Source organism: Hordeum vulgare, chromosome 2H (genome assembly GCF_904849725.1).
Source record: "Hordeum vulgare subsp. vulgare chromosome 2H, MorexV3_pseudomolecules_assembly, whole genome shotgun sequence".
NCBI classification, from domain to species: domain Eukaryota; kingdom Viridiplantae; phylum Streptophyta; class Magnoliopsida; order Poales; family Poaceae; genus Hordeum; species Hordeum vulgare.
In genome coordinates, this window is record NC_058519.1 from 32,869,598 (window position 1) to 32,880,919 (window position 11,322).

The 11,322-nt window shown below is 42.2% G+C and overlaps 1 pseudogene; it reads right to left on the reverse strand.

Moving 5' to 3' along the window:
• Nucleotides 1-916: 916 nt before the first annotated feature.
• LOC123429415 lies at nucleotides 917-2,566 on the reverse strand (annotated as a pseudogene).
• Between the last annotated feature and the right edge of the window lie 8,756 nt (nucleotides 2,567-11,322).

The window sequence follows — 11,322 nt, forward strand, 5'->3', positions numbered from 1 at the left end:
TTACATAAGACGACATTTACCATAAAAAATTGAATTCTCATGGTACTTCACAGTAATAATCTTCAGTCTAACACAAATAGATCAACCAACGTATAGATGAATTAGCCGTTTTGTGAGCTAAGATCCCTTATGGTCTCCAAATTACCCGTGAGGCGGCCACGAGATCAGCCTGGAAAAGGCTTAATTAAGATGATGCTGATAAATTTGATGTAATGGATTGGCAAATAAAACAGCAACATACAGAAAGATGGATCTGAATCAAAGTCTGATGGACACGGACATTGGACAAGTTTTAAATACTTATTCCTGTGTTTGAAACATCACAAGATAAATACACCCATTAATAGTAAATGTTATCAGAGTACTATACTACAATGTCTCCACACTCCACACTCCACAGAAACTTCAGATCTTCAGTTTGTAGTTATGGATTATTGACCATCTAGTGTTGATTTGTATTGCACAGAGTGGTTATGAGCCTGATTAACATGCTGAAAGTGGAATATACCATTTATCTCCTCCTTAATTAATATAACTCAGCAAACTGGATTCATAAACTCAAACAATATCTGTTTGGTGGACCAGGGGAGCATGTACTCTGTACTTTGGATACAGACACAGCTGGGAAATGACAGATGTTGTCGGTTCCAAGTTAAAACTAATGCCTGGAAGAAACAGAAAATAATTGATTTACCCCTGGGATGGGCAGAGACAGATAGGCAGGGGCTCCTGCAACTTGACATTGGATGCCACAAGCATATGGGGTGAACTCACAAATGTATCTGAATTCCTGAATTCAGTTTATTTGTCCCAACCCCAGCAACCCAAGTCACTCAGTTTACAGGCCAACATACTCAATCATTCTGCCAACCAAGTGAATTTCCTAAATCTGAGATTTTCTAGGATATTTGTCCCAACCCCAGCAACCCTAGTCTTAATAACCCTTCCAATCCATGTATACCTTGTAAGGTTAAATCCTAAACTAAAAGAGATTTATAAATAGGCAGTTCATGATTGATCCATTAAACTAATTCATACTGTATGATGTTAGTCTTTGCAATATGTTGACCGTCATCACAAACAAGAGATAGTAGTTAGTCAGTTACCTCTCCATCTATTCCTCGTATCGTGACACGATACACCACGGTCACCTTTCCATTTTCATTGTAAATAACATCACGGACCTCTCCGCACCAGCCTGGAAGCAGGGCACAAATCCAAGAATACCATAAAGAGCAAACAGTTAGCACGTCAATCACATTTCAAGTAGAAACACAATAGGTGAAATCACATTTCAAGTAGAAACACAATAGGTGAAATCACACTTCAAGTAGGAACACAATAGGTGAAATCACAGTTCAAGTAGGAACACAATAGGTGAAATCACAGTTCAAGTAGGAACACAATAGGTGAAATCACATTTCAAGTAGAAACACAATAGGTGATATCACACTTCAAGTAGAAACACAATAGGTGAAATCACACTTCAAGTAGAAACACAATAGATGAAATCACACTTCAAGTAGAAACACAATAGGTGAAATCACATTTCAAGTTGAAGTAGAAACACAATAGATGAAATCACATTTCAAGTAGAAACAACACAATAGGTGAAATCGCATTTCAAGTAGAAACAACACAATAGGTGAAATCACATTTCAAGTAGAAACAACACAATAGGTGAAATCACATTTCAAGTAGAAACACAATAGGTGAAATCAACCGGTGAGATTAGATATACAAGCACAATGCCTATGTGCCGTCCCACTCAAATAAACAGATTAGATATATAAGTAGTCGGAACAAGTAGCAACCATAAATAAACAGAGCGAAGCAAACAAACCAACATGAATCGACCCACTCGACTCGAATCACAAACCATATGTGAGCATCTTTAGAGTTGAGCAAATGGGGGGAGGCTCACCGGGGGCGTAGAAGCTGAGCATCCGGTTGGCATGGTAACTGGCAGAGGAATGGGAACCCATCAGTGATCAGGAGAATGCGTGAGGTTACCATGAGTGGGAGGAAGGATCCATGTGCCTATCTATGGTTGGTGGACCGGCCTGAGTTACGCGGGCGGTCAATCAACCTCTCGTACATAGTAAATCTCTCCGACGCAGCGCGCATTCGACTGGATCTCGAGCAGAGAGAGGGAGAGAGAGGGAGAGGTACCATGGGATGACGGGGTCGGAAGCGGAGGCGCGGCGGGAGGCGGGGAGGACGATGGTCTCCGGGACGCGCTTGTTGAGATCGCGGAGGATCTCGACGAGCGGGCGCGTGATCCCCGACGGTGCGGCGTCCAGCGGCACCACGTAGTTGCTCGTGGAGGCCGCCGCGGCCACCACCGCCCTCCCCCTCCCCGCCGCTCTGTCACACGCACACGGCTGCGGCAGTGGTGGGGAAGCGGCGAGGAGGCGAGGGTCCGCGCGAGGGAGGCCGAGGAGCAGGCGGCGGTGGCTTCCATGGAGATCGGAGCGGAGGAAGGTGGGAGCAGGAAGGTGGTAGGTGGTAGGTGGTGGGATGAACTGACGATCTATGTGGTTGCGTGATTGCGTCTAGTATTCGCTTCAGCCAACTATATATCCTACGTGGAAAACTAGAAGAAAATGTTATCTTACGTGCCATGACTCTTGTCCGACGTGGTGGAGGTCAACATGCCACGCCAGCCAGAAACAACTTCTCAGAATGATATATAGCCCTCCCTTCAAAGTTCAAACACAGATACCCGTAACCTGTATCCGAGATTCGGAGCAGCGGCACAGTGGTTGGATGAATGCATCCAGGAAAGCAACCACTGGACTGAAACAAAAACAAAATATGTGATAATGGACATTTATGTTAACAACAAACCAACCACCAGCACACACAAAAGCGGGTCGAAAGATCAAACTGTAGAAAGACAGGCTTTAAAAAACTACTGTTTCAACAATAAAAAATTATCTTCCAAAGTTCGACACTGCCGTCGAGCACTACAAATCTATGCAGATATCACAAAGGCAATATCCTACATGTGTAGCATTGCACATGAAAAGGTAGATTTTGGTATATTTGGTGAAGGCCTATAGTCATATTCTGTGCTAGCACTCCATGCTGCACAGAACAGAACAAGGTGCACCGTGTTGAACAAAAGCCTTGCACCACTTTGTTTTTATTTCTATCCCACAAGTCCTTGTTTGGGATAAAACACCCTAGTTCCAAAATAAAATATGCATTCCTATCAGAAAAGTAAAATTGGTATTTTTAGCAAAAAATGTGTTATATCCATTTGTAAACTTTGTTCATTGTTTTGGTTACTTAAAATTTATGTAATTAATAAATACTTTAATTCCTCCTTAAAACTTGCAAAATCTTCACTTAACATCTATAAATCCAAATATTAATTATGTGTCTATAATTAAGATGAAAATGCAGATATGTTCTATTGCTCTTTTTTTGCAACACTAGGGGATTGTTGCAACATGCTGTAGATATTACCATGATTGCACAATTTGTCGCAATATATAATAGTTATTGCAACACAATGAAGGTGAGGCAAAACATCGCCCTATTACAACCAATACATGTTTTGTCGCAACACAAAGCCATTTGTTTGCAACAATGTCTATGTCTAGTGCCTCACTTCGAAATTGTTGCAATATGCGCCAGCATATTACCACGAAGATTTACTTTGTTGCATTACCTAAGTCTCTATCGCAACAAAATGACTAATTCCCGCAACGAAACTTATTTGTTGCAATATCACAGCCATATTACAACGGTCATCCAGTTTGTGGCAATACAGATTTCTATTGCAACAAAACGGAGTACTTAGAGCGACAAAATTGAAAAGTGGCAATATGTAGGCCATATTACCACGAACTCAAAGTTTGTGGTAATATAGCGTTTTATTGCCACGAAAGATTGTTGTAGAAATAAATTTTCTTGCAATAGACCGTATTCCTTGTAGTGACACTTAAGGTTCGACGTTGTTTTCTGCGTATTTGAGTTATATGGTTGGTTACCGAATGTTGTTCGGAGTCCCGGATGAGATCACGGACGTCACGAGGGTTTCCGGAATGGTCCGGAGACGAAGATTGATATATAGGATGACCTCATTTGATTACCGGAAGGTTTTCGGAATTACCAGGAATGTACCGGGTATGACGAATGGGTTTCGGATGTTCACCGGGGGGCAGCCCACCCCGGGGAAGCCCATAGGCCTTAGGGGTGCCGCACCAGCCCTTAGTGGGCTGGTGGGCAAGCCCAAGAAGGCCCCTGCGCAGGAATAAAAGAAAATCAAAGAGAAAAGAAAAAATAGGGAAGTGGGAAGGAAGGGAAGGACTCCGCCTTCCAATCCTAGTTATACGGAGGTTTTAGGGATGATTTGAGACAACTTTGCCACGGCAGCCCGTCCACATAACTCCACAGTTTTTCCTCTAGATCGCGTTTCTGCGGAGCTCGGGTGGAGCCCTGCTGAGATTTTATCACCACCAACCTCTGGAGCGCCGTCACGCTGCCGGAGAACTCATCTACCTCTCCGTCTATCTTGCTGGATCAAGAAGGCCGAGATCATCATCGAGTTGTACGTGTGCTGAACACGAAGGTGCCGTCCGTTCGGCACTAGATCGGAGCGGATCGTGGGACGGATCGCGGGACGGTTCATGGGACGGTTCGCGGGGCGGATCGAGGGACGTGAGGACGTTCCACTACATCAACCGCGTTTATTAACGCTTCTGTTGTGTGATCTACAAGGGTACGTAGATCTGAAATCCCCCTCGTAGATGGACATCACCATGATAGGTCTTCGTGCGCGTAGGAAATTTTTTGTTTCCCATGCGACGTTCCCCAACACCCTGGTCTACCTCGTCGTCCAGCCCGTCGCGATGAGGCAGTGGGAAGTGGTCGCGCCGCCACATCCCCGCGATAGGATCTAACACGGGGGGGAGGGGGATCGAAGGAGGTGTCTCCAACGAGGGCAGGCCGGGTCAACGGCGTATGTTGCTCGCTCCCGTTGCCTAGGGGCGCAGGAGGGCTGGATCCACCCGGATCCATCACTATGGATCCAGGCACGGGTGGGAGTGGGTTGGAGTCGGGTGGGGGGAGAAACCTGATGGGCGGCACTGGGTTTCTAGGCTGCCGGTGAGAGGTAGTGGGGCGTGGCTGGTGAAGGTTGGGCGGCGCCATGGGTGGAGGAGATGCGAGCAGAGGGGATCGGCAGGAAGGTCGATAGAGGTGAGGGGTCGGGGCAGAGTGGGGAGGACGACCATACAGGCTACCAAACACAGTCTCAGTCCAACATGTATGTTCAGGTGCAGACTATCAAACAAAGTCTCACCTCAGCATGACACATAAATTACTACCAAACAACAACAAATGCATCTACTCAACATGTTTATATTGACCATGTCTTAGGTGGGAACAACCATGCTAGATAGGGAATGCAACCAAACACACCCCTAGTGACTTCACAAAGATCATCCAGCACCACTCTCCTCTCCTCATCACATCCACGCGACCAAGAGAAGTGACCAACACCACCACATAGCTCGACTTTCCGAGACGCCGAAGCCACAACACACATATAAGATCCAATATCAACCCAATCAATGACATCGAGGGAAGCAGATCTGAAGCCATTGTTTTCTATTTTCTATGATACTAGTCTTGTACTTGTCATCTCTTGTCATTTGTGCTTTATGAACTCGCTCGAGAAGAATCAAGCTCCAGTGATTGGCTGAAAAAGAGGAGGAAGCAAAAATGAGTGCAACAAGTGGGTTTTCTGTCACAAGTCTATGCATCCCTCTATACTTCTCGTGAGCATCAAAGATGAAGCCTCAATTTGGTATTATCTCGAATGCCAAGCATTTGGGAAAATTCCTTCTCGATTAATGGATGAGGCGGACAAAATGTCTCTGTTTCAAAGAAAAAGAAGCAAAATGGTCTGCTTCAAATTGAAAACTTAGCCAGGGAGATCGTCAAATGTCTCCACATGGCCGAAGCTACCAATGTCATCAAACGCCACATCTTACTCTTCTAGGACGAGCTCATCATAACCTCATTGTAGGATCCAGTTTTGAAGGATGCAGCATGCAAGAATAAACTTAACGTAGGTACACTAGTGGAAAACGGGCCTTTGGCCGGGACCCTTTAGTCCCGGCCTGCCTCTGGGCCGGGACTAAAGGCCCGGCCACGTCGCCCCAATTCTCAATGCCTCCCTCGAGGCTTTAGTCCCGGCCCGTAAGGAGCCTTTAGTCCCGGTTCGTGTCCCAAACCGGGACTAAAGGGCTACGCGGTGGGCAGCCCGCATGTGCGCCACCTTTAGTCCCGGTTTGTGTCTCAAACCGGGACTAAAGTCCTCTGCCTATATATAGCACAACCCCCCTCTCCCCTCTTCCTTGCATTTTTCTTGGATGGAGGATTGTGGGTGTGTGCTAGCTCTCCACTTTTTTTTTATGCACTAGAGGTGTTTGTTGAAATGTGTGTTAGAGCGATGCCACTTCAGTTCACCAAACACAACTACGATATGAGATGCCTGAGCCACGCTTAAACCTCTTCCTCTTTATTTCTACTTATTCTAAAAGGTTAGCAACTATATTTCCTCGTTTAGACCGTGCGGTACTAATTTTTAGGATCGTGATTGTATTTGATATACTGTCGTATAACACAGATGAGCCATCCATGGATGTACGGTGATCGACGCACAGCCGCTTACAGAGAAGGTGTGCATTCTTTTCGAGATGCAGCCGATGCGAACAAGCATGGTGGTGGCTATATGTTTTGTCCATGTGTTGAACACTTCCTCAAGAGTCATTCCTCAAGAGTCATTCAGAGCCACCTGCTTCGGTCCGGTTTTATGTCGGGCTATAATGTTTGGACCAAGCACGGAGAAAGAGGGGTTATGATGGAAGACGACGATGAAGAAGAAGAGAACGGTGATGACAACTACCGATCTATGTTCCCTGAGTATGTTGATACCGCAATGGAAGACAATGAAAAAGAAGATCAGGATGAAGAACGGGAACCAGATGAGCCCGCTGATGATCTTGGCCGGGTCATTTCTGATGCACGGCGAGGTTGCGACACAGAAAAGGAAAGGTTGCAGTTCGAGCAGATGTTACAGGACCACAACAAATTGTTGTACCCAACTTGTGAAGATGGCCAGAAGAAGCTGGGTAGCACACTGGAATTGCTGAAGTGGAAGGCAGAGACCGGTGTGACTGACTCGTCATTAGTTGATGAACTTTTACAGCTGTGGGCCGAACCAGGTGTACGTGTGTGGGACGAGCACAAACAAGAGGAATTTGACCTTCGAGCGTTGCTTTTCGTAACCATCAATGATTGGCCTGCTCTTAGTAACATTTCAGGACAGTCAAACAAGGGATACAATGCATGCACGCACTGTTTGGATCAGACAGAAAGTATATATCTGGACAAATGTAGGAAGAATGTGTACCCGTACAATCTCGTTTTCTTCCGCCCAAGCATCCCTTAAAGAAAAAAGGCAAGCATTTCAATGGCAAGGCAGAACCCCGGGGGAAGCCTGTCATCCGTACTGGTGCTGAAGTATTTGATATGGTCAAATATTTAAAAGTAATCTTTGGAAAGGGTTCTGGCAGCCAACCTGTTCCTAACGGCCCTGATAAGCGCGTACCCATGTGGAAGAAGAAATCTATATTTTGGGAGCTACCCTACTGGGAAGTCCATGAGATCCGCTTGGCAATCGACGCGATGCACCTGACGAAGAATCTCTGCGTGAATATTCTAGGCTTCCTGGGCTTGTATGGGAAGTCAAAAGATACACCGGAAGCACGGGAGGACCAGGAACGTCATAAAGGAAGAGATGGCATGCATCCAGGGAAGTTTCAAGGGCGTGCCAGCTACGCTCTTACTAAGGAGGAGAAGGAAATCTTCTTTGAAGTCCTTTTCAGTATCAAGGTCCCGACTGGCTTCTCGTCGAATATAAAGGGAATCGTAAATATGAAAGACAAAAAATTCCAAAACCTAAAGTCTCATGACTGCCACGTGCTTATGACGCAATTGCTTCCGGTTGCATTGAGGGGAATTCTACCGGAAAATGTTTGCCTGGCAATTGTGAAGGTATGTGCATTCCTCAATGCAATTTCTCAGAAGGTAATCAATCGAGAAAGTCTATCAGGGTTACAGATTGATGTGGTCCAATGTCTGGTCAGCTTTGAGTTGTTGTTCCTGCCATCCTTCTTCAATATAATGACACACCTCCTAGTTCACCTAGTAGAAGAGATTAGAATTCTCAGTCCTGTGTTTCTACACAATATGTTCCCCTTCGAGAGGTTCATGGGAGTCTTAAAGAAATATGTTCGTAACCGTGCTAGGCCAGAAGGAAGCATCTCCAAGGGCTATGGAACAGAGGAGGTCATTGAGTTTTGTGTGGACTTTCTTCCTGACCTTAAGCCGATTGGTGTTCCTAAATTCGGTATGAGGGTAGGCTGATAGAAAAAGGCACACTAGGAAGGAAAGCAAAAGTATGTATGGGCGGGCATTCTTTCTCTCAAGCACACTACACAGTTCTACACAATTCCACCGTGGTGGCTCCGTATATCGTGAGACACAAGAATATTCTACGCTCCACAAACCCGGGGAAGGCTGACTCTTGGATTAAAGGGGAACACGAGAAGACTTTCGGCAGTTGGTTGCAGACACATCTCATGAATGACGACACCGTTGGAGATCAGCTGTACTGTTTGGCCAGGCCACCATCTTCGACTATATGTACTTTCCAAGGGTATGAGATAAATGGGAATACATTTTACACGGTTGCCCAAGATAAAAAGAGCACCAACCAAAATAGTGGTGTCTGCTTTCATGCAACATACGAGAATGGGCACTGTTTGGAAACATATTACGGGTACATAGAGGAGATATGGAAACTTGACTATGGACCTACTTTTAAGATCCCTTTGTTTCGGTGCAAATGGGTGAAGCTGACAGGAGGCGAGGTAGTTGTAGACCAAAAGTACGACATGACAACAGTGGATCTCAATAATCTTGCGTACATGGACGAACCATTTGTCCTAGCCAATGATGTCGCTCAGGTTTTCTATGTGAAGGACATGTCTACAAAAACGAGAAAAAGAAATCAGCAAAAGAAGATATCGTCCGATGAGCCAAAACGCCACATAGTTCTTTCAGGGAAAAGAAACGTCGTGGGAGTAGATGACAAGACAGACATGTCAGAAGATTATAATAAGTATGGAGTTCAAATAAGTACACAAAAATGAAATCCCTTTGTAAGAGATGAGTTCTTGTTCGAAACCCTCATACTTCGAGAGATATTGTCCGTTTTGTACACAAAGTGCATCCAGTTTTTGTCGTATCCCTCTCAACTTTTTAACACATGCTATGTGGGTGAAATGATGATAGCATGCAAACTTTCAACATTTTCAGAGTTCATTTGTAGTGCTTTTCAATTTCAGGGTCAACTAGCTCAAAAAAAATAAGTAAATGCACGAAATATACCAAATGAAGTCAGAAATTGTTTAAATTTTGTGATGTGCCTTTGAATGGTGCATTTTGAACACACAAAAAGTATGGATTTCAAATAAGTTCAAAAAAATGAAATCCATTTGTAAGAGATGAGTTCTCGTTCGAAACGCTCATACTTCGAGAGAGATTGTCCGTTTTGTACACGAAGTGCATCCAGTTTTTGTCGTAACCCTCTCAACTTTTTATCACATGCTATGTGGGTGAAATGATGATAGCATGCCAACTTCAACATTTTCAGAGTTCATTTGTAGTGCTTTTCAATTTCAGGGTCAACTAGCTCAAAAAAAATAAGTAAATGCACGAAATATACCAAATGAAGTCAGAAATTGTTGAAATTTTGTGATGTGCCTTTTAATGGTGAATTTTGAACACACAAAAGTATGGATTTCAAATAAGTTCAAAAAAATGAAATCCCTTTGTAAGAGATGAGTTCTCGTTCGAAACGCTGATACTTCGAGAGAGATTGTCCGTTTTGTACACGAAGTGCATCCAGTTTTTGTCGTAGCCCTCTCAACTTTTTAACACATGCTATGTGGGTGAAATGATGATAGCATGCCAACTTTCAACATTTTCAGAGTTCATTTGTAGTGCTTTTCAATTTCAGGGTCAACTAGCTCAAAAAAAATAAGTAAATGCACGAGATATACCAAATGAAGTCAGAAATTGTTGAAATTTTGTGATGTGCCTTTGAATGGTGCATTTTGAACACACAAAAAGTATGGATTTCAAATAAGTTCAAAAAAATGAAATCCCTTTGTAAGAGATGAGTTCTCGTTCGAAACCCTGATACTTCGAGAGAGATTGTCCGTTTTGTACACGAAGTGCATCCAGTTTTTGTCGTAGCCCTCTCAACTTTTTAACACATGCTATGTGGGTGAAATGATGATAGCATGCCAACTTTCAACATTTTCAGAGTTCATTTGTAGTGCTTTTCAATTTCAGGGTCAACTAGCTCAAAAAAAATAAGTTTTTAATTGAAAATAACAAAATAGTTAATAGTTTGGATAGTAAAAATAATTAATTTTGAAAATAGAAAATAGTTTTGAATTATTTATTCAATTTCAAACACTTTTCATTATCATAGTTTTGTCAAATTCTCAAATATGCAAAAAGAATTTTAATAAACATAGTTTTTAATTGAAAATAACAAAATAGTTAATAGTTTGAATAGTCAAAATAATTACTTTTGAAACTAGAAAATAGTTTTGAATTATTTATTCAATTTCAAACACTTTTCATTATCATAGTTTTGTCAAATTCTCAAATATGCAAAAAGAATTTTAATAAACATAGTTTTTAATATAAAATAACAAAATAGTTAATAGTTTGGATAGTCAAAATAATTACTTTTGAAAATAGAAAATAGTTTTGAATTATTTATTCAATTTCAAACACTTTTCATTATCATAGTTTTGTCAAATTTTCAAATATGCAAAAAGAATTTTAATAAACATAGTTTTTAATTGAAAATAACAAAATAGTTAATAGTTTGGATAGTCAAAATAATTACTTTTGAAAATAGAAAATAGTTTTGAATTATTTATTCAATTTCAAACACTTTTCATTATTATACTTTTGTCAAATTCTCAAATATGCAAAATGAATTTTTAATAAACATAGTTTTTAATTCAAAATAACAAAATAGATAATAGTTTGGATAGTCAAAATAATTAATTTTGAAAATAGAAAAAAATTGAAACTATATGAGAATTTATAGAGAAAATTCAACCTAAATTCAAAGTGAACTCACTTTCACTTTGAATTCAGGTTGAATTTTCTCCGTAATTTCGAATATAGTTTTAATTTTCAGTGAGTTTAGGC